The sequence below is a fragment of the Trachypithecus francoisi genome, unplaced genomic scaffold (assembly GCF_009764315.1).
Source record: "Trachypithecus francoisi isolate TF-2019V2 unplaced genomic scaffold, Tfra_2.0 Lachesis_group0, whole genome shotgun sequence".
Lineage (NCBI taxonomy): Eukaryota > Metazoa > Chordata > Mammalia > Primates > Cercopithecidae > Trachypithecus > Trachypithecus francoisi.
The window spans coordinates 65,981,813-66,004,582 of record NW_022681453.1 but is presented as its reverse complement, the minus strand read 5'-3'; the positions used below and the strand labels follow the sequence as shown (position 1 = coordinate 66,004,582).

The 22,770-nt window shown below is 49.6% G+C and overlaps 1 protein-coding gene across 3 annotated transcripts in view; it reads right to left on the bottom strand.

Moving 5' to 3' along the window:
• The window catches only part of SEMA5B (semaphorin 5B), a 121,339-nt gene extending 99,735 nt beyond the window's left edge, over positions 1-21,604 (bottom strand). For 2 of the 3 annotated variants that reach the window (XM_033211011.1, XM_033211012.1), the window contains exon 1: positions 21,173-21,604. The gene's annotated coding sequence lies outside the window, so the exon portion shown is untranslated. The remainder of the gene's footprint in view (positions 1-21,172) is intronic. The other variant, XM_033211014.1, reaches the window with a different exon arrangement.
• Positions 21,605-22,770: the final 1,166 nt, after the last annotated feature.

Below are 22,770 nucleotides of genomic sequence, written 5' to 3'. Positions count from 1 at the left end.
GCCAGGATGGCAATTGGGCTTTTTTAAGCCCAGGGAAGCCTTGGTCTTCTGTGTTGAGCAACCGCCAGGCCTGGAAACCCACAGAATCATCCTTACCATTCTCCCCCGATCTATGTTCAGTTCTGCTCCACACACATCCCCTACCACCATCACCCCCGTTCTCAGAACAGAAACACAGCCGTTTAGATGAAAAGGGCAGCTGCTTTGCACCACAAACAAGCCCTCCCACTACAATCCCAGCTGCATTTTCAGATATTCCAGCCTCTCTTTGCATCCCTGGGTCTAAACTATAATGGAATAATTGGAATAAAATATAAAGCAGAACTTCCCACCCAGAAAAGCATGAGGAATGAGAGGGTGGTAATGTTTAGACATAAAAGAATACTCCCACGATGTTACCCTTGCCCTCTGAGCATGGGGCAAATTTGCAAGCCAGTGTACCCTTGGGGACATCCCCGAACCTCCCAACACCTACTCATGCACACGGATCTTGCTCTTGCCCCCTTCCTTCTGCCCCACTCAGTGTTGGGGCTGTATCAGGGCTTTGCTCTCAAGAGCTGAGGGTGGACAAGGGCTCACTAGATAGCCCCTGGGACTACCTCTAACATACACAGACCCTGACCCTCCTCTCATTCTCTAGGGTAGATCACAGGGAGGCCAGAGCCAGGGTAACCTTCTTTGGCCACCTCTACCCTCACTTGAGAGTTAAGTGATATCTGCTAAGCACTTCTCAATTGAAACATTGATTCTTCCCCTTATCCATACTGCTATGGTCTGAACATCCCCTTCAAATCTCATGTTGAAACTTAACCCCCTGTAGCAGTATTAGATTAGAGGTGGGGGCTTTGAGAGGTGATTGGATCATCAGAGCTCAGTCCTTATGAATGGACTAGTTCATTCACGGGTTAATGGGTTATCATGGGAGGGGAACTAGTGGCTCCTTCCAGAAAAGGAAAAGACTTAAGTGAGCACATTTGCATGCTTGGCCCCCTTGCCATGTGATACCCTGTACCACCTTGGGATTTGTAGAGTTCCTAACAGCAAGAAGGCCCTCACTAGATGCAGTCCCTCAACCTTGGACATCTTAGCCTCCATAACAGTAAGAAATAGATTCCATTTCTTTATAAGTTACCCAGTTTCACGTATTCTGTTATAAGCAACAGAAAGTGAACTAAGACAGATACCAAGTACGGTATAAATCCAATTCCAGTATACTCCAATATAGTATAATTCCAATTCCAGAAATGCCAGGAGGCAGACCAAACTAAGTAAGGACACAGAAAATGTATAAGCCACTGTCAAAGTATAATTTTCAAAATGCTCTCATATATGTATATTTATTTAACTCATTAATGAGGAATGGTAAAGCTGGCTCAAAAGAACTTGAAGAACAGGGTTTGCATGATGAAGAAAGGCATGCAGAAATAAGTCTGTTAGGTCGAGACAGAACTGTCCTACAGGGCAATAACACCATAACTTTTGGAGTTATCTTTTCTACTGGACAGAAATAATTTGCATCTCTACTTGATAAAAATCACTTGCAACTTATCTGCCTACATGTTAACATCTAGCTTCATGAGGCCTGGCATCTAATCAATAATAAACTGAGAATCGAACACTGTTTTTTCTGTCTCTCCTGCTTAGAATATAAACTCCATGGGGACAGGGTTCTTGTCAGTACTTTCCCCTTCCAAAGCAGTGGAAGAGTATTCGGCACCTGTAGGTGTATAATGGGTATTTGTTAAAGGATTATTTGGGCCGGGCGCGGTGGCTCAAGCCTGTAATCCCAGCACTTTGGGAGGCCGAGACGGGTGGATCACGAGGTCAGGAGATCGAGACCATCCTGGTCTACACGGTGAAACCCCGTCTCTACTAAAAAATACAAAAAAACTAGCCGGGCGAGGTGGCGGGCGCCTGTAGTCCCAGCTACTCGGAGGCTGAGGCAGGAGAATGGCGTGAACCCGGGAGGCGGAGCTTGCAGTGAGCCGAGATCGCGCCACTGCACTCCAGCCCGGGCGACAGAGCGAGACTCCGTCTCAAAAAAAAAAAAAAAAAAAAAAAAAAAGGATTATTTGAAGGCACTCCAGAGTTCGGGGCCCAGGAGAAGGGGCCTTTTGCATCAGGAATGGCTGGATATAGCCCTGATGGGTGGGTGGGATCCGAATGGGAAGGGAAGAGAGTGGAGGCAGAGGAGAGAGTGAGGACGAGGTGTGGAGGAGGGTCAGGAGGAAGCTGGGGAAGGACAGGGTGTTGAGAAGATGTTGTCAACAGTGTCAAATTTGGGAGATTACACAAATGCAGTAGGTAGGGGCTACACATTCAGAAGCCTGGCAGACAAGAAAAAGCACAGACAATCCAGAAGCCAGCTGAGTTAGGTGCAGGTTTTTGGAGAAGGACCACATTGGGCCCATTTGAAGACAGGGGGAGAGAGGTGTGGCCATCCAAGCAGCAGGTAGGTGTCAACCAACAGTGGCAGGTGTTTCCCCTGGGCTCAGGGTTCAGGAGCTGAGGGGCACAGAGGCCTCCAGCTGGAGCTGGGGGGCTGCAGCTTCCCAGGGCTGGGTGTCGCCAAAGGACAGCCCGAAGAGCAGAGCCCTGCCCCCCACCACAGGTGCACCTTTGATGTGGCTCAGGCTGCTGGGCAGAGGAAACCCAAGCTTCCCAGCGCAGCCTGGTCCATCAATGCCACCCAGTTTTCAATGAGGCTGCATAAGACACGGACCCGGTGGACCCGTGGCAGGGCAATTGCTTTATGGTCAGAGCGGCTGGCAGGAAATCAAGGCTCAGTGTTTCAGCCTGAGATGAAAGGGAGCTTTTACCCAGACTCCTATCAATGCACCCACACTCCACTCTCCACTCTGTGAAGAGGGGTTCTCAGTGCAGGGAGCGGGGATTGAGACTTCCCTACTTTCTTCTCCATTTCCTCTCTTCCTTCTGGGTAAGAACACACAGTGGGAGTGTCTTTAGGAGAGGGGACTGTGGGTAAGAGAAGGGTCTGTGTTACCTCTGCAGGTTTTAATTATCTAAGCTTCCTCTGTGGGATGAGGGAGGGTCCTGTGAGCACATCAGGGATAAATACAGAGAGTACAAAATGTGTTCCCCCAAGCTTTGCACGTCGCGCCCACCCACCACTGTATTTAAAGATTTACTCCTTCCATTCACACGTATGTGTGTGCGTGTATGTGTGTCTGTGCATGTGTGTGTATGAGAGAGAGTGAGAGAAAAAAAGAGAAAGAAAAAGAAAGACAATGCTATTCCATGGTTGCTCCACACAGCAGCCAGCCCGTTTCCCTTGCTCCATTTCTAGGCCCTGAGGCTCATCAAGTGACCTTGAAATTCTGCAGGGGTTCAGGACCTCTGGTCCTCACACTACAGTGGAAATAGAAAATCAAGGATCTTCTTTTTGAGAAGATGCTCTATCCAGGCTTTGAAAGGCAGATGCAGGAGGGGGAAACTGGGATGTTTTATGGCTTTAGCTCTCTCTTTAACCATAACTCGACACACATTTACTGAGGCCTTGGTGCCTGGCTTTGGGCTGGGCAAAGGGACACAAAGACAAATGCTGCTCTGTCCCTGCCCTGGGAAATGAAATTCATAGCAGGGAGACCACATGGTGATGCAGTACAGACAGCACCAGGCGTGAAGGCAAAGGCAGGAAAAGGTGCCTGATTCACGCGGGAGCCCTAAAAAACATGCTGATGCCCAAGCACCCCGCTGGATGAACTGAGTCCCTCTTTGGTGGTGGGGCCTGGAGGATGGGAGGTGGCTGGTTCTGGATGGGTGAGAGGTGGGGAGTGCCTTTGGGAGGTTTGGAACCCCAGGGCTTAGGGCCAGGGCCTGACACCCCATAATCCCCCAGCATGTTCACACCAACAGCAGAGGCCATGTGGTAGGATGGGACAGACCATGGAATTTGGAATTGGAACACAAGGGTTTAAAATTGCCTCTTCGTAGATGTACGACCTTGGTCATACCCTTTCTGGAGAATTTCTTCACCTCTAAAATGGGTATAACAGTACCAAACTCAGAACTTAGTAATTGTAAGAATTAAGTGAGACAACATACAGAAGGCATTAGAACAGTGTCTGGCATGGAGTCCAGGAAAGGGAAGCTGTGGCTTCTGGGAGAAGTAAATGAGGATGCAGATGTCCCTCAACAACAGTGAAGTGGTCCATTAAAAAATGGTTTCAGCTGGACGTGGTGGCTCACGCCTACAATCCCAGCACTTTGGGAGGCTGAGGCAGGCAGATCACGAGGTCAAGAGATGGAGACCATCCTGGCCAACATGGTGAAACCCCATCTCTACTAAAAATACAAAAAATTAGCTGGGCATGGTGGCATGTTCCTGTAGTCCCAGCTACTCGGGAGGCTGAGGCTGGAGGATCGCTTGAACCCGGGAGGTGAAGGTTGCAGTGACCTGAGATCACGCCACTGCACTCCATCCTGGTGACAGAACGAGTCTCTGTCTCAAAAAAAAAAAAAAAAAAAAGGGTTTCTCTCAATATCATCATCATTTAGCCCAGAGCAGGTGAAGGTGAATTATCTGGGACCCACCACCCCAAACCTCTACAGCAAATAGCAGATGTGAATCGGGCTGAACATGTGGGCTGACAGTCATGGGCTCTGTCACTGAGTCCAGGACACTCCTGTGAAGATGGGGGCAGACAACCCGTCCTGGGAGCCTATTCTCAAATGCACAGGCCCAAAGGCCATTCTCGAGCACACGGAAGTAGGGGAGATGTACAGCAAGCCCCTCCTCTCATGTAACAGTTGAAGCCCCTTCCAAAGCTGCCATCTCACGACCCTCACTCTCCCATCTCCATCAGAGCAGCAAAGGAATGGAAAGAGTGTGTCTTGGGGTTGGTGACTTAGCTACCAGAGCCTTGGTTTCCCCATTCATGAGATGAAGGAACAGCTCTTGGGATGGCCCCCTGGGGATTAGGGAGCCTGTGTTTAGAAAACAGAATGCCTGTCACATCGAGCATCCAAGACATGGTCACCCCATTCAGCCTCTGTGTCACACCTGAGCAAGGTCAGGATTGTGCAGTTCAGTGTAGGAGACTGTGGGGTAGCCAGGGCTCATCCCAGGCCTTGATTTACCCATATTCCCTGTGCAAATGGAAAGATCTGAGACAGAATCTGGGGTTTTGCCCAAGAAGGGGGGAATCCCGAATTCAGGCCCAGCTGGAAGGTGGGGTTTCCCCAGGACAAAAGACTCTGCCCCTGGGCCTCTGTGAAATGAAGCCCTGCCCAGCATACTCATGCACAGAGCCTGCAACACAAGGTTAATGCCTGCATCCTGGAAGCTCAGAAACAGAGCCCAGGACACATGCTCCTGACAGAGGAATAGGCACTAAGGCTGCTACCCCAGAGAGGCCACAGGAGAGGGACAGCCTGGGAACCAGTACAGGGCTAGAGAGAGGAAGAGGCCATGGCAATGCTGGCTGAGAAAGCACTTCCTGTGCTGAAGGGTAGAGTGGCTTCCCATCACCTCTCCAGAACAGAGAATGAGCCAGAAATCCCCTCCGGGCCTCCCAGCAAAGACAGGGCTTCCGAACAACATCCCTGCAGTGAAACTCTGCCTCCTCGAATTGCTTGACCCTCCTGGTTTCCAATCTCCCTCCAACACCACATGCATTTCCTGGGCTCTGTCTGGCACTGTGCCCCGCAGGAGCCACAGGAGAGGCCCAGTGTCAGGTGGCAAGAGCATGCTTTGGCTTCACTGTGGCCTAGGTTCAAATCCTGCCTCTACCTCTATACAGTTGTGAGATGTTAGGCAAGTTTCTTAACCTCTCTGAGGTCTTTTCCTCATGTGTAAACCAGGGCTCATCTCTCCCTCAGAGACCTTCAGTGAGAGACTGGCCTTACACATGGAAGTTGTTATTTGAGAATACGATGCAGATCTCATCAGAATCCCTGGGGCTGAAGGCTTTCACCCACCCCTAAGCCTTCTTATGCCTTCTCCCCCATGTTCCCCCAACCCCCACCACCATTTTCCTCTGCGCCCCTGGAGGAGGCCACAGCACAGAACCAGGCCAAGATTCATCCTAGGTTAGGGAGATTTCTCCAGCAGATGACCAGGGCAAAGCCATAGGCATGGCCCCTCCATCTCTGCCCCACCTAGACCCCAGGTCTGTGTGGAGCCATCCTCGCCGGTCCTACCCTTTGAAGGAGAGGCTTTCCTGAAGTGGAAACCGCTGCAGACACTTAGCCCAGTGCGACAATCTCTGAACAATCCTCCCTCCCAGCAGGATTGGGCTGCCAAATGTCATTAAAGCCACAGGTTAATTAGGTGTGCAGCCATCTTGAATAGAGAAGCACCTCACCTCCTCTCATCATGCATCCAGAGGTTCAGGGCTGCAGGAGGCAAGAAAGGGACCCACACCACCTTTCCCCCACCTTCTTCCTGCACCCCTCCACCCCAGCCCTAAAGCTCTCCAGCCAGGCCATGCCAGAATTGCCTTCCATCAGCTGTAGTCTTACTGATGACATCCTTTTTTCTACAGATGGATGGAGGGAGTGGAGAGAACAGACCTGGCTGTGACTAGGGCTTCATGGAAAGTGCCTGGAGAGGTGTCCTTAGAGATGGACAGAGCCTTGAGTCCCCTCCTGCCCCCAACCCAACCATGAGGAGGAGACAGTGTAAGGACTGTTTTCAATGCAGGGTCCTGCAGAATGGAGCCAGGGATGGAGGCAATGCAATGGATGAAGGAAAAGCGAGAATGAAAAGAACACACTGGTCAGACACAGGAGAGAGTCGGGAGGCACTGGCCCACATGGCTAGGAAGCCTGGGATTGGCTTACTAGTTATCTAATACCTTCCTATCTCAGCCTGGCTCAGTCACTCCAAAATGGGGGTGCTGTGAGGAATTTCATGAGCTAAAACACATGCAGCTTTTAAAACAGGCTGCTACAGTGTAAGCTCTCAGGAAACCAGGAAATCCTCACAACACCCGTCCCCATCTGCAAACTGCTGAGTCCTGGGCTCCAGCTCGCTAGTCCACTCTGCAAAAGGTCTGGTTTGCTTGGTACCTGGAGGTCCCAGGTGCTTTTCCAGGTGACCTGCTATACAGAAAGGAACTTGTGTCATTCAATTCCCATAACAACCCTCTGAAGTAGGTATGATGGCCATTTTACATAGGAGGAAACTGAGCCTCGGAGAGGAGAAATAATTTGCCCAAAGGCCACTCTAACAGTAAGTGGCAAAGTAGGTGTTCAGACTCAGCTCTGTGTGGCTCCCGGCTTTTCCTCCCACCCCAAGCTGGCTTCCAAGCCCCACTCCTCAGCAGAGTGTCTGAGGCCCTCACATCTAGCTCTTCTCTCTGCTCCCAATCTAGCCAGATTCATGCCCCCCATCCAGCATCTGGAAGCACACACCATCTTCACTTATGTGCTTTCCCCACAGAGTCAAAGAGCCAGAATAGAAAGGAGAGAGGGAAAGGCTTCAGGGAAGAGGGGAGCTGGAGGGTAAAGGATGCTGAAGGGGAACGAGGCTGCTGCTCATCAATCTGGGAGGCTTCTCTGGCACGTCCTCCAGCTGTCTCCAGCTTGGCTTCTGTCTCCCCCATCAGGGTGCGGTATTCCACAGGAAGGAAATGGTGAGAGGAGCTTTGGGCACAGGGGGGCCAAGCTGGAGGCTGGTGAGAGGCCTGCAGAGGCTCCAGCTGCTCTGAATGTGTTCAAGCCACTTGGCCGGGACACACATCCAGCGAACAGGGAACATGCAAATGAGGCTCAGAACAGCTGTAGATTCCTGATCTCATAGGAATCATGATAGGATCCTGGCAAGCACTAGGGCGGCTGGGAGGCCTCCAGTGGACCATGCAGTCTTCACTTCCAGAAAAGGGTCTGAGGTGGGTTTTGCAAACCACAGAGGTCAACTCAATGTGCCTCCTGCAGAGACTCTAAACGAAGGCTAGTGGGCATTTGAGAAGGACGGCTGAGATCACCAGCAGACAGTGCGTGTTTGGTAGAAAAGTCCTGTCAGGCAAAGTGCACCTCCTCCACTGACAGGGTCACCATGGTGGTAGACAAGCAAAGTGGAATTTGCTCATCAAGCAGATCTTAAATGAGACATCCGACAAGCTCTTCATGAAATCGTTGTGTATAAGCTAGAGAGAGGAAGCTGGAAGGCAGTAGCATTAGTGGGGCGCATAGCTGGTTGTACCCCAAGGGGGCTTAGCAATGGATCCCAGCCACCTGCAGGGAAGTGTCCAGGGGCCATGCTGCAGAGCTCCCCACACACACCACCCCATTCAACCTCTTAGCAAATCCTTGGATCAATGTACAAGAAGCACTTGAAGTTGACAGCAGCAGCAGATACATTGGATGACAGAGGCAGGATCCGAAATATCTTTGTCAGCTGGAGAGATTATTTCAAGATAAGATAAATTAGGGAAAAATGTAAAGTCCCAAACAGGAGGTCAAAAAGCTACAGCACTGTTGTAGGATGAATCCCCCTAAAAAGCTCACAGGTTGAAGTTTTAACCCCCTGTATGTCGGATTATTGCCTTATTTGGAAATAGGATTGTTGCAGATGTAGTTAGATGAAGTCATACTGGAGGGTGGGTCCCAACCCATTATGACTGGAGTCCTTATAAAAAGGGAGAATTTGGTGACACACATGCACACAGGGAGAACGTGTTGCAAAGATGAAGGCAGAAATTATATTGATGCTTCTATAAAATAAGAAACACCAAAGAATGCCAGCAAACCACCGGAAGCCAGAAGGGAAGCATGGAGCAGATTTGCTGTCACATCCCTCAGAAGGAGCTCTGCCCACACCTTGATCTCAGACTTCTGGCCTCCAGGACTGGAAGACAGTAAGTTTCTGTTGTTTAAGCCCCTCAGTGTGGGGTGTTTTGTTACAGCTGCCCTAGAAAACTAATTCAAACACAAAGGTAAAATTGGGAAGATGCGGCTGAGTACATTATGTTAAAGAGACCCTGGGGTGCTGGTTGGCTGTAAGCTCAGTAGAAATCAGCAGTGCTGTGTGGCTGCTAAAAACAGCCAGATGAGAGTTGAGGCTATGTTAACAGAAGGTGCACTAGCTGAGTTGATACGGATATGCTGGTCAGGCCTCACCTGGAGGGCCACCTTTGGTCCCTGGTGATCTCAACTGGAGAGAAGTGGGAGATCTTCAGAGTCCTATGCCCAGAGATGAAGAGACAAGCCAGAGGAGGACTGCTGAAGTGGGGAAGAGGTGGGAGGCTCATCAGCTTCCAATGTTTGAAGAGCTGTGGCATAGAAGAGGGACAAACAGCCATCCACACCAAGAAGTGACGGAACCCACAGGGAGAGAAACAGACTTCAGAGAAATAAAAGAATGCTATTGGGCAGTGTCACCCAAAACATCAAATGGGCTATCTCGTGGGGACCTGAGCTCTCTGTCTCTGAGAAACTCAAGACTCCACCTGCTGACCACTCAGTAAAGACTTGTGCCAAAGACTCAGGCAACTTGTAGCTCCAAAGAGGGTCCACTCACATTCCCAGCCTGGCTTGACACCAGTAATTCGAGATTCTTACCTATTTAAAGTTAGAGGCCACCATGCGATGTCTGGGCCTCAAGACTATTCATCCATGGCTTCAGCAGATTAAACTGTGTGCTGACTCATGGGTCTCAGAAGATCAGGTTTGGTGAGACCCAGGTCCACTGGAGAGATGAACCTGCTCATGCTCACAGAATAGGGGTCCCAGGAGGATGAGGGGTGGGAAGGAAAGCTGCCCTGACTCTCCACTGTCCAGGGAGTGACGGAGCTGGCAGCCCAAGCCTTAATTGATCCCTAACTTGAGGGAGCCCCACATTGGTGTGTGCTGTGAGGGGACACAGAGGGACTTACACTCAGGCCTCTCTTTGAGGGGCTCAGGGAGAACTCACCGGGAAGACAGTATTCTGCAGGAGAGGCAACTGTGATGCCGGTAAGAAGATGCAGTGATCCCTAAGTATATCTGGGGGATCAGTCCCAGGACTCCTGCAAATTCTCAATGCACAAATGTTCAAGTTCCTTACATAAAATGGTGTAGTGTTTGCCTATAACTACACACATTCTCCTGTATACTTTAAATCATCACTTGATTATTTATAACACCGAGTACAACATAAGTACTACGTAAACAGTTGTTACATTGTATTGTTTAGGGAATAATTACAAGAAAAAAGTCTCTATACATGTTTAGTATAGATACATTTAAAAATTTAATTTAATTTAATGTTTATTTTTTAGAGACAGGATCTCGTTCTGTCACCCAGGCTAGAGTGCAGTGATGCTATCGTAGTTCATTGCAGCCTTGAGCTCCTGGGCTCAAGCAATCCTCCTGCCTCAGCCTCCCAAGTAGCCAGGACTACAGGTGCATAACACCATACCTGGCTAATTTTTAAAAAACTTTTTTTTTTTTTTTTTGTAGAGATAGGGAGAGCCTTGCTGTTGTTCTGGCTAGTCTCATAATCCTGGCCTCAAGTGATTCTCTGGCTTCAGCCTCCCAAAACACTGGGTTTACCAGTGTGAGCCACTGTGCTCAGCCTCAGATGCACTTATTTTATATTATATTATATTATATTATTTTATTTTATTTTATTTTTTTGAGACACAGTCACTCTGTCGCCCAGGATGGAGTGCAGTGGCGCGATCTCAGCTCACTGCAAGCTCCACCTCCCGGGTTCATGCCATTCTCCTGCCTCAGCCTCCCGAGTAGTTGGGACTACAGGTGCCCGCCACCACGCCCGGCTAATTTTTTGTATTTTTAGTGGAGACAGGGTTTCACTGTTAGCCAGGATGGTCTCGATATCCTGACCTCGTGATCCGCCTGCCTCGGCCTCCCAAAGTGCTGGGATTACAGGTGTGAGTCCCTGTGCCTGGCCCAGATGCATTTTTAAAAAATATTTTCAATCCAAGTTTGGCTGAATCCTCACATGGATTACACAGATACAGAGGACTGACTATACTTCCCAGGATTATTAAATGAGCTCATTTAATCCTCCTTTAAACACAGTCCTACCAATCTTACAGTTAAAAGAAAAGAAAAGAAAAGAAAAGGATGCTCAGAAAGGGAAAGGAACTTATATAAAACTCACAACCAAAAAGCAGCCATGCTGAGTTTGAAGCCAAGTCTGTCTCATTTTCGAACCCACACTCTTTCCAAGGTTCTCCAATGCTTCCCTAGTAAAGGGCTGTAGGTTATGAGTTTCAAATAATCACCACAAGCATCCAGCAACAGAAAGAATGACCTAACGTGGTCCAAAGCAGTGTCTCCAGCTTTAGCATGCAACAGGGTTTTTAACAGCACAGGTTGGTTGGGCGCAGTGGCTCACACCTATAATCCCAACACTTTGGGAGGCCGAGGCGGGCGGTTTACTTGAGGTCAGGAGTTCAAGACCAGCCTGGTCAATATGGTGAAACCCCGTCTCTACTAAAAATAAAAAAATTAGCCAAGCATGGTGGTGGGTGCCTGTAATCCCAGCTACTTGGGAGGCTGAGGCAGGAGAATCACTTGAAACTGGGTGGCGGAGGTTGCAGTGAGCCAAAATTGCACCACTGCACTCCAGCCTGGGTGACAGAGTGAGTGAGACTCCATTATCTCAAAAATAAAAAATAAAAAAATAAGCTTTTTTTGCTAGGCCCCAGCCCAGCAAAAGGTTGATAGAATCTTTTTAGTGGGTCTGGGGTATAGCCCAAGAATTGTTGCATTCTTAACAAGTTCTGGTGGCACTAATGCCACAGGTCAGGGGCTTTACTTTAGAATCCCTGCTCTAAAGAAATCAGGAAAGGAATTGGTGTTCTAGCCTCAGAGCCGCAAAGACATAGAGGTACACTGGTTGGATGATCACCTGTTCCCAGGGCAAGATTCCCGCAAAAGCCAGGCAGCAGAACTGCTGGCCAGTGCTGAAATAGAAGCTTACTTCACTAGAGTCCATCTGGTTGGGAAGATGCTCATTCTAGAAAACCTAGGCTCCTGTACTTATCACTCTGGGCTCTTCTGGTTCTCCCGGGCTGATGAGTATGTTCTTCCATAGGAAGCCCTGCTTCTTCTGTGGTTGACCACAGTCACCCTCAGCATTTCTCCCTGTCTTAGCAGAGGAGCTTCTTTCACCAGACCTTTTTCGGCTGGGCTTCCCAACCTCCTCCTGATGCCAGATGCCCTCCACGAAGCACATCTGAGTCGGGCAGGGTCCCCTCTCAAATCCATATTCATAAATGAGCACAGAATGACCAGGAAGAACCCAATCTGGACCCCACATTTCTCTTAGCTCTATTTGAGATGGTGTTGTTTTGAGCCACCCCATCACCTTGCCAGCTCTGATGAAGCCTGTGTGCAGTTGAACCCCTCAGATCTTTTTCTCAGGACCTCAACCAAATCAGGTCTGTCCCCAACCCTCTCATGAACTTGCGTAATTAATTTCTGCCATCTAAATGCAACTTTCCATCTGCTGCTGTTAGATTTCATCTTGTTAGTTGAAATCCAGCATTCCAGTTTTGTTGAGATCATTTTTGAATCTTTATTCTGTCTTTTATTGGAGCTGCCTATCATGGCCTTGTTGTCAACAGATTTGATTATGCTTACTCCAGTTTCATCTAAGTCCTGGATAAAAATGCGAAGCTTCATCTTCCAGAATCTCACCTTCCACAAACTGTCTTCTCTTTTAAAATCCCTAATTCTAGGATCATAATTCCCCAAGTCAGACTTCCTACAGTCTAAGGGAGGTCTCCGGGTACATCGTTTCTTTCCTTGGCTATTATAAACACCAGGCGCATGTGGTCACTTTCATCTGATCATCCTATCATATCTTGTCACCTCATTCTGGATCATGGTCAGAATTGAATCAGGATAGTTTCAGTTGCCATTTCTTGACCTTCTCAGTCATGACAATGTTACAGAGGCAAGAATGCAAGAATACATCCAATTCTCCACTTTAAGCAGTATCTGATTTCCAGTAGAAGTCAAACTGCCTATGCCCTGTCATGACTATAGCATGCCTCCCTGACAGCCTTATATTCCACACTGGGAAAGTAGCACCCAAATTCTTCCAACTGGCTGGAGAAGCTGTAATAGGAATACATCGTAACTTGGACCTACTTAGCTACAAGGCATGCTGGAATCTTGGCAGCTGGTCAGTGAGGAGCAAGAAATGTTTTCTAGCATGGGTTACCTGGATAAAGGGCTGATGAGGACATGACCCAGTAAGTAAAAAGGAAAGGGGGGCGTTGATGAACAGCATCCCCACTCTCCTGCTGTTTGTACTGAGAAATGCCCCTCTTCTGCTGGAGAAAGACACAGCATATGTCCATGGGATGCTGAGGGAACATTTCTGAACAACTTGTTGACAACAAGCCAAGAGTTAACACCAAGAAGATTGAGAAAAGCGTATGTGGTAGTTAAATGTGTAGGTTCTGTGTTTAAATCCCAGCTCTACTACTTATTAGCTGTGTGACCTCGGGCAAATAATTTTATTTCTCAGGGCTTCAGTTTCCTTATGAGGAAAGTGGAGATAAAAATAATAGGTGGGCTGGGCGCAGTAGCTCATGCTTGTATTTCCAGTACTTTGGGAGGCCAAGGGAGGTGGGTCGCTTGAGCCCAGGAGTCTGAGACCAGCCTGGGTAGAAACCCCATCTCTACATGAAACACAAAAGTTAGTCAGTCAGGCATGGTGGTGTGTGCATGTGGTCCCAGCTACGCGGGAGGGGGCTGAGATGGGAGGATGGCATGAGCACAGAAGGGTGAGGCTGCAGTGAGCTGTGATTGCACCACTGCACTCTGGCCTGGGTGACAGAGTAAGATCCTGTCTCAAATAAATTAATAAATTTTTTTTAATGTGTACATAAGGCACCTGAGGATTAAAAGAGATAATGCACATAAAAAGTTTACCAGGCTGGTGTATAGTAACAACTCTATAAACCACAGCTGTTTTTACAGAACACTAGCTGGAAGGCACTGAGTGTTATGGTTCAGGGGCTGGAGGTATGACGATGAAAGGGCTGAGCAGGTGAAAGGAGAAACAAGGATGCTGGAGGTGGGGGCAGGAGAGCCTAGGAGTTCCTACGAAGGGAGAGGCAGCATTCTGTGGAACTGATCTGGAGACAGAGCCTCGGACCAAGGCTAGGTCAAGGGATGCTAACCTCAAATCTGGGAGGGGGAAGCAGTCAGCGTGAAGTCTCAGAGGAGAACAGTGAAAAATGTCTCTAAAACTCTGAATCCAAAAACTTTTTATTGCTGTAGGAAGTGAGTCAAAAATGGTCTAAATGGTCCATGTGAAAAAGCATCAATATTCCACTTCTAGAAATTTGTTCTGAGGAAATAATCATTGATAGGCACAAAGATTTATGTGCAAGGATGTTCACTGCAGCATTGTTTATAATAGTGAAAAGTGGTTTACAATTTAAATGCCCAACCCCGGGGTTTGTTAAATAAATTATGGCGCATCCACATGATGGAATACCAAGCAGCCATTATAAAGCCCATCTTAATAGGATACTTAGGAAGGGGGAAATTATCACAATATGCTGTTAAATGAAAAGGCTGGTTACAAAGAGTACAATCACAATTTGGTTACATACCTATCTAGACGACACACAAAAAAATGCTGAATGAATATTCATTACTTTTGTAAATGCTTTTTAAGAAAAAAATGACCAAAAAGAAGTAACCAGACAGGAGCTCTCACAATCAACTTATAATAGAAAGTCATTAAATTCAGAACACAAACAGTAGCTATGATCCGAATGCCAGGAGCTGTAGCTGGTGCCCATTAGAAAGGACCTGGCTGTTTAGAAGGGTTGAGGGCTAAGAGGTTCTGCATGCCATTGGCGTGAGGCCAGGTAGAGCCTAGAAAAGAAGATTTAGGTCAGTGGCTCTCAACCATGGCTGCCTATTTGAAGCTCAAAAAAAAATACCAGTGCCCAGGCTCCCCCCACAGAAATTCTATCTTAATTAAGGTCTAGGATAGGGCTGTCAAGTATATATTTTTTAAAGCTCTGCAGGTGATTTTTACGGAAGTCAGTGAATTACATGTTGAACTGGACCAAGCCACTGTTACCTGTATACAGAGGTAGACTTGAGGCTGCTCACCCCACTTCACAGCTGCCTTCTCTCTGGACAGGGCCTAGGCAGGAAAGTGAGGAAAGTCTCACTCTGGAATGTGGAGAGCTGTTGAAAGGGAGCAGGTGCCCCAAGGCACCTGGTCTATGCAGAAACATGACCCTCAGTCTTGGGGACATTAACAGAAGTGCTCCTTAGACCTTGCCTGTTTGGAGCTTTTACCACAAGGACACTGCTGTATACTTAGACTCCTGATGGGACCCAGGGTACCCCTGATGCCAAACACTGAAAGTCCAGGCTCTACAAAAGGGGGAAATCTGCAGGGGCCTGACCCTGCATCAGTCTGAGCTAGTGGTATTTTCCTCTTCTGTCCTGCTTTTGGGCAGAAATGCACACCAACCAACAGGGCAATGTGTAAACTTTAAAAGCAGTCTGCTTTGAGTGGATGAGGCCTCTCAGAGAGGGCTACTAGTTTCCCCCAGGCACCTTGAGGGAAGAGAAGCAGAGGGAGCTGGCTGCTAGAAACAAAAGTTTGTATTAAATGATAAGATCTCCCCCAGCTTCTCACTACAGATATAGAGTTACTCAAGGCACTGAAAGAAGGGAAAGAAGAGGCCTGAGTTGGGTGCTTCACACACTGGATCCATCCGTCCCTGAATAATTAACAGCCAACTGCAGCTCTTTTGTATTCCTAACAGTGGGGCTCCTGGGGGGCCTTTGGGACAATGACTAGGGCAGTAGGGAGGGAGTTTTGGCTCAGGTAGACCAGTGGAGTTGGCAAATAGTGATGGATCTAAATTGTTACCCCGCAAGCCATTTCCCTAAAGTTGCCTCCAAGGGCGGGCTCACGTCAGTTCTGGCAAGGAACAGAACCGCGGATAGAACTGCGATTAATCCGATGGTCAACTGGTAACACACAGCTTTGGAATGCCTTGCATCTACATTTATATGTGTGTATATATATACATATATATGTATGTTTATATGCACATGTATGCCTCAGTATACAGCAGATTTGCCTGCCAAATGATGTTTGGTTCAGGCTAAGGCAAACAGGAAAATGCATTCTCTGAAGATGCAGCGACTGGCAGTCGGTCAGATGGATTAACAACAAGGGGGCTGGATGGTAACTGGAAACTAGCCTGAGACTCACATTCCCCACAAAGAATCCACGGAAAAGTCAATGAGCCACTCCTGGAAAATCAAGAAGCAACTGCAATATCCATTCAAAACCACTGACTTGAGGGCCAGAAAGAGCTTTAGGATTCTTGTGAACACCTCCCATTCACAGATGAAGAACCCAATGGTTTGGCAGAGGTGCTCAAGCAGAAAAGCCTCCCTCATTTCTAACCCAGCCTCCCTGCTCCATAACTGAAACCTCGAATTTGATCCTCAGGGGACTGGCAGGACAGATGGTCACCAACCATCCTTCAAGTACCAACCTTTCCTATCACAGAGGATGCTGGCCAGAGACATTCCTGGTTCGAATGCAAAGATACTCTGATCATATCGACAAGGCTTCAAATTCAAACGAGTTCCATGTGTAAGTCTGATTAAGTCATCCTTATTAAATGCAGATCAATGAGGACAGTGTCATGGAGGGATTCAGCACACACAGCATTGCCTTTAAAGCTTTCGTGTACTCAGGGAAAGCCCGATGGAATCCTTGTCCCTCTATTTCAAATCAGAGAGAGTGGAGGAGAATCAGCAGACCAACTGCCAAGAAGAGAGCTCAAGGTTAAACTCTCCTGACCCCAGTCCCCGTCCCAGAGATCCCTCCTTCTGCTTTCTCTATTGTGTCCAGCAGCAAATTGGACAGAAAACCATCTTCATTTTTTATTCCGCTTTGAAGCCACCAAGTCGAATAATTTCTCACTGGTGAGTCTCCCACTCAAATCAGGACTGAGAGGCCATCATCCAAGGTTTGGGTTTCATCTCTCATGCTCACTAAAACAGAAGGGAAGGGAAGTGGCATGGCAGAGCCACACAACATTCAGCACCCTCCTGTCCCTTTCCTTTCAGAACTCAACTCTCAGCTGGAACTTCTCCCTGCCATTTTCTAGCATTCAAGCTGGTTATAAAGGAAATTTCTTCAGAAGCAAAGTATTGCAGGAGATCCATCTGAAAGAGAATGGCATACACGAAGATCCTGTTCCAGATTACCCATTAGAGGATTATCTCCTCAGCTAAGGCAGATGTCATCAAACCAAAAGTCACAAAGAGGGGAATTTGCAAAAGTATAGCACGATGCCAGTGAAAAATCCAGGTGTTGTCCACACATGCTATAAATGAAGGGCTCAATTCTGTCAATTCAATGAAATTCCATTAGTCAAGGCATTTGCTTTGGCCTCTTGCCATACATTTAAGACCAAGTTAGTTAAGTGTTGTCGTAAATTTAAGGCCAACTTAGTGATGGCTAAACTCAAATGCAAAGATCTGAATGTAAAGAAAACTCATTCATTAGAAGTAACTATTTCCAAAACACACACACACACCACACACACACACACACACACACGAAATGAAGACAAGCTAGTGATCAAGGTGACTGAATGAGGCAAAAGATGGTCCCCAGAATCCACCGGGGTTTAGATGCTTAAGTATAAATAACACTCCCTCCAAGCATTTGTCATCCCCAGATCTAATCAGGGATCTTGTCTTTTTGTCCTCTCTGTCCATTCTACAACCTCAGTCATCAATGAAAGTGGTGAACTGGTTGACTGGTAATGAGTTGCTAACTCAGATCATTGGATATAAGAGGGTGACCAAGACTAAGGACAGGAGTGTCATGGTCAGTGTTCAAATAATTGGACCCAAGAGCATCTTCTTCCCAAATACATGTACTCCATCCATAAATGTCTGCTGTTCCTCTACCCCCATGATGGGTTCCCATTCCTCTTTTTAGGTCCCCACTCAGGGATCAGGGCTTTCTGGATGTTCCTTGGAATCTGCAAACATCCAATGTGAGCTTCTAGTCTTATCTCATCTAACCCTATTGCTACATTAGATGAAACAAAAAGTTATGGTTGAATTTTCTCTTTTTTATAAAGAATAAAATTGGTTTACACCCACCGGATTCCCAGTAGGAAGGGGAACAGGAGATCTGAATCCAGTCTTGGCTCTGCATGTGGAACCTCATATCAATGGATATGATGTGCTCAGATTTGAGTAAAACAAGATGGTTCCCTCAAGGAACTTATCATCTCACAGAAGAATCTTAATGGGCCCTGAGAATGACCAGGCCATGAGATATTTCAATCAATCCCCAAGGTATAGGGAGATAAGATAACATGTACATCCAAGGCAGATGAGCTCACTTCTTAGAATCTTAATTTCTTACTCTATAGATATAAGGGGTCAGGCTACTTAAAGGCTGTTAATTGATTTTCTTAGGACTGTTTCACTTGGCCAGTTTGGCTTTGAACTCCCAATTGCCCAAAAGCTGGGCCACTCTAATTGCCTGATCAGCACATTGTGATCTGCCTGCCCTCTGTAGGCATTTGAATTTGTGCTTCTCCTGACATGGACAATCTCCAAGGCCTCTTCCAGCTTTGAGTCTCAATAAGAAGTGACCAGTGGAGGGTATTTCAAACAAGCCAGGAAGTTCACCCTAAGACAAGAAAGTTTCTGGGGCTCCTCAGTTTATTCCGCTTTGAAGCCACCAAGTCGAATAATTTCTCACTGGTGAGTCTCCCACTCAAATCAGGACTGAGAGGCCATCATGCAAGGTTTGGGTTTCATCTCTCATGCTCACTAAAACAGAAGGGAAGGGAAGTGGCATGGCAGAGCCACACAACATGGGGAGGTAGCATAGCAATCTATAGTTTGGGGCTGGACCTCTTGGCTTCTCTGGTTTTCTAGTCTGGCACTAGAAGTGGTAAAGGAACTTTTTACCCTCGCTAGCGGGAAAGGAGGTGCTGGCTGTCCTATCTCAGGGCAGAGTCAATAAGCTCAGCTCTCTGTTTGACCTGAGTTATCAAGCTTTCTTTAATCCTTCCTCTCCTAAACCCTTGGGTCATCAGGCACCTTGCTGCCTGTACAGCCATTGCATTTTCCTCTCCATGTTCTCCCTCCCCAAACACGTAGACAAGTGTCTCAGGATCAAACTGGTGAACTTAGTAACCTCTCTAGGCATGGGCTCAGCACTGTACCTCTTTTTATCTACCAGCATTTAACATGGTGCATTGCACACAGTAGGGGTTTAAACAGTGTTGGATGTCCACAGTGATGATTATGGTCGCTACTGTTGGCTTTGGAGGAGGAAGGCTCTGGTATTGGCTGCTTAGAAAAAGAAAAGGGATGGAAGATCTGCCATTCCTTCTCAAACTGGTGGTGATAGGTGTCCATATGGAGAAAAGAGCACCCCTCGAAACCCACACTCACCTTTCCCAACACAGCACAGCCAGAGGCAGCCCTTCCTCGCGAGTGGTCTACTCCCACACCCTAAGGTCAGAACAGTTCTCACCGCCCCATGAGTGACCAAGTGGCAAGTTCCCCCGTCTCTGCTGTATTTTATTTCCTTTCCTCCTCCGTTGAAAATCTAGACTTAGGGCAAGGTACTGGCCGTTTCTTTCCAAGCTGTTTTTAAATCTGCCCCTCTTTTCCTAAGTTGTGAGGTCCAATTGTAAGGTTCAAGTTCCCCTCTTGCCCCTTCCTCAAGGTCATCTGTCCCGGCTTAGAAAAGGTGAGAGGCCACTGCTGATTGTCAAGAAGAGAACAGGCTTAAAAAGATGAGCGGAAGTGGGAAGTGAGGAGCAAGCGGGCAGGGAGGGCTGTGGAGAGAGGCCCCGCGGCCGAAGTGGGTGGGGTGCCTGAGAAACCTGGAAGGAGGTAGGATTCACTAGGGGCTGAAGGAAAAAGATGGGGCTAGGGCCAGAGAAGGTAGGATCGTGGTGAGGTCTATACACAGGCAAGCTTCCAAACCCCCAGTCCCAATTCCGTTAGCCAGGAAGGAGTGCACCCCAGGGTAGGCAGCCCTCCCGGCTCTGGCTGCTCTCACCCCGCCCCTCTGCAGAAAGCCTGGGCAGGATCGCAGGGGTGTGGGCAGAATCCAGCGCTCCTCTCTCCTTATCCAGACTCGCGGCCCACTCCCGCCTGGCGCGGTGGGCAGTCGGAACGACCCAAAGACTGGGCTTGGGGTGAGGGGGGAGGAGGGGACAAGAACGGCGCTGCAGGTGGTCCTCCTCCTTGTTTAAAGTTTGCGGTGGGCAAAGGAGTCGGCTCCGTTGGGCCGGATCCTCTCGAGCCTCGCCTTCTTCCTCCTCCAGTCCCGCGACCACTTCCCTCTCGGCTCCCTCCCCGCGCGGGTCCCCGATCCCCTCTCCCGTCTGCATCCCTCTCTGTGCCCGAGCTCCCCCCGCTCCCTCCCTCCTCGCTGGATCTCCCGCAGGACGTGAGCGGAAAGTGAATGGGCAGCCCCAACCACAAAGACAAATTACCATGAGAAACATAAATCGGGAAATCGCCGCTAGCGTCCCGGCTTCCAGCTGCCGCACCCTTCTCCACCCTCCCAGCCGGGAGTGCAGGGCCCTGAGCCACTGCCCCTGGGGCCTGACGGGCAGAGTTCGTGCTTCGCAGGGCAAGAGTGTCCTGGAGGGGGGTCTGGGAAGAATCCGGGCGGCGGCTCCGCAGGCGGCGGCGGTGGAGTGGGGACGTCCCTGAGCGGGAGATTTCACACTCCGGGCGCGCCACGCGTTCCCACGCGCCTCGCCGCCCGCACTCTCCCTCCGCGCTGTTTACTAGCCGGCCCTACCTAAGCCTCCATCTCAGCACCTCTGTCCCTCTGTCCCTCTGTCTCTCAGCCTCACTCGTCCGTCTCCTTCTCCAGGTCTGGGTCCCGGGTCCCCATTGCCGCTGCAGCCCGGATGCGCCAACCACAGCCCGGGCAGGGCCCAGTGCAACCGGGACCCAGTGCTGGCGGGCGGCGGGAACGCGGCAGCGCAGAGAGCTCTTAAGCCGAGGTGGCAACGGGTGGCGCGGAAGCCAGGGGAACCCCTCCCGCCCGCAGCCTCACCTACCTGGCTTCAACTTGCCAGAGCCCAGACCCCTACCTCCCTACCCCGATACCCACCCGAGTTGCTGAAGTTTGCAAGTTGCAGCCCCAACCCGCGCAGGGGAAGCGCCTGGGGCTCCCGGGACTCACCTCCCAGCGACGGGTGCAGGTGCCCGGTTCCCCGCGGCTCCCGACTCCTGGGCGGCGCGGAGCGGCGGGGGCGAACCAGGAGAGCTGGCGGCCCGTCTGGGAATAGGGCGGCCGCGCAGGAAAGGCCTCCAGCTCTCAGCGCTCTAGTGCAGTTCCGACCCCGGCCCGCGCCAGCTGCGGTCGGGCTCCCAGCAGCCGCTGAACGCGCTGCCGACCCGCCCGGCTCGGCGGAGCTGGGCTCTGGAACCAACCCCCGCGCTCCAACTAGCTCCCGACCAGGCGCACGGAGAGAGCAGGGAGGAGGAGACCGCGGGAGCAGAAGGAGGGAGGGGGAGGTGGGGGAGGAGTTGCGAGCGAAAGGAGAGGAGGGGAGCGGGAGCGAAAGTGAGGAGGGGGCTGGAGCGGACCTGCCGCGGCGGGCGCTGCACCCGCCAGCCTCGAGGCGCGCGGAGGAGCGCGAGGGGGCGCCCTGCGGCGCGACCGCTCGGCCCACTCCCGCCCGGGCCTGCCAGAGTGTGGTTACCAGCCGGGTGGGCCGAAGCCCCTTCCCCGGCGGTCATTCCGGCGGCAAGTCCTAGGCCCCCGAGCATTTGCCGCCGTTTGCCACATCCCGCCTTGCAGTGCTCGGTCACCCCATCTCGAATGTTACATTTTCGCGAGCCATCGGCGGGACCTGCCCAATCCAACATTCCGGGCCTGAGGAAGCTCCCTCAAATCCCACTCCGGACTCCCACATTCCCCAGCCCCATCAGTTCGGAACGATCTTCCTGCCTGTGGATTTGAAGGGGAAGGGACCTCGTGTAAAACGGGGAGAGCCGTTATAACCTGCAGTGGCAGGGAGGGAGGCTAGGCTGCTAGGCTGGGCTGGAAAGCCAGAACTGGCCGGATTAGGGTTAACCTTGCAAACTGTACGATATCGAGCGAACCTCTCCAAGCCTCGGTTTCCTCAGCTGTAAACTGGGGTTAATAATACGCACCCTATAGAATTGTGAAGAACGAGTAGGGGATACAGGGAGTAAAATAACATCAGGAACAGGAGGGCAGCCAAGAGATGAGCGATCCGCGGAGGTGCTGGAGCGTTCTCGGCTGAGGACGGAAGGTTTAGCGCAATCACAACAAGCGAGGCCGAATTGTTTACAAGTTTCAGTGATCTAGTGTTTCTGACGGCTAGAAGGCGGGAGAGAAAGACGCAGGGGGCAAGCTTCAAATCCTAGCTGCCCGGGCTGCAAGAGGGATGGGAAGGGAGCCCTCTGCTGAACAAAAAATATATTTGAAAATTTAAAAAAAGGTGACCTAAGAACGAGTGAGAAAGACAAAGGATCTGAAAAACTAAAACCAGGAAAGTGTGATTCTAAGAGATAACCAAAGAGAACTATGGAATAAAAATAGATCAGTTGGAGGAAGGAAAATATCAAAAGACTTTCTAGAGTATGCCAGAAATCGAATAATTAGAACAAAGTCTTAGTGAAGCATTTTACATAATAAAATTCTGGGTAAAGGAAACCCCGATAAAGCAGAAGAATGGAGACACTAAGAGCCCCAGAGAGGTAGCTCCTCCCTGCCATCCTCCTACCCGTGGACCATGGCAAGAAGCAGTT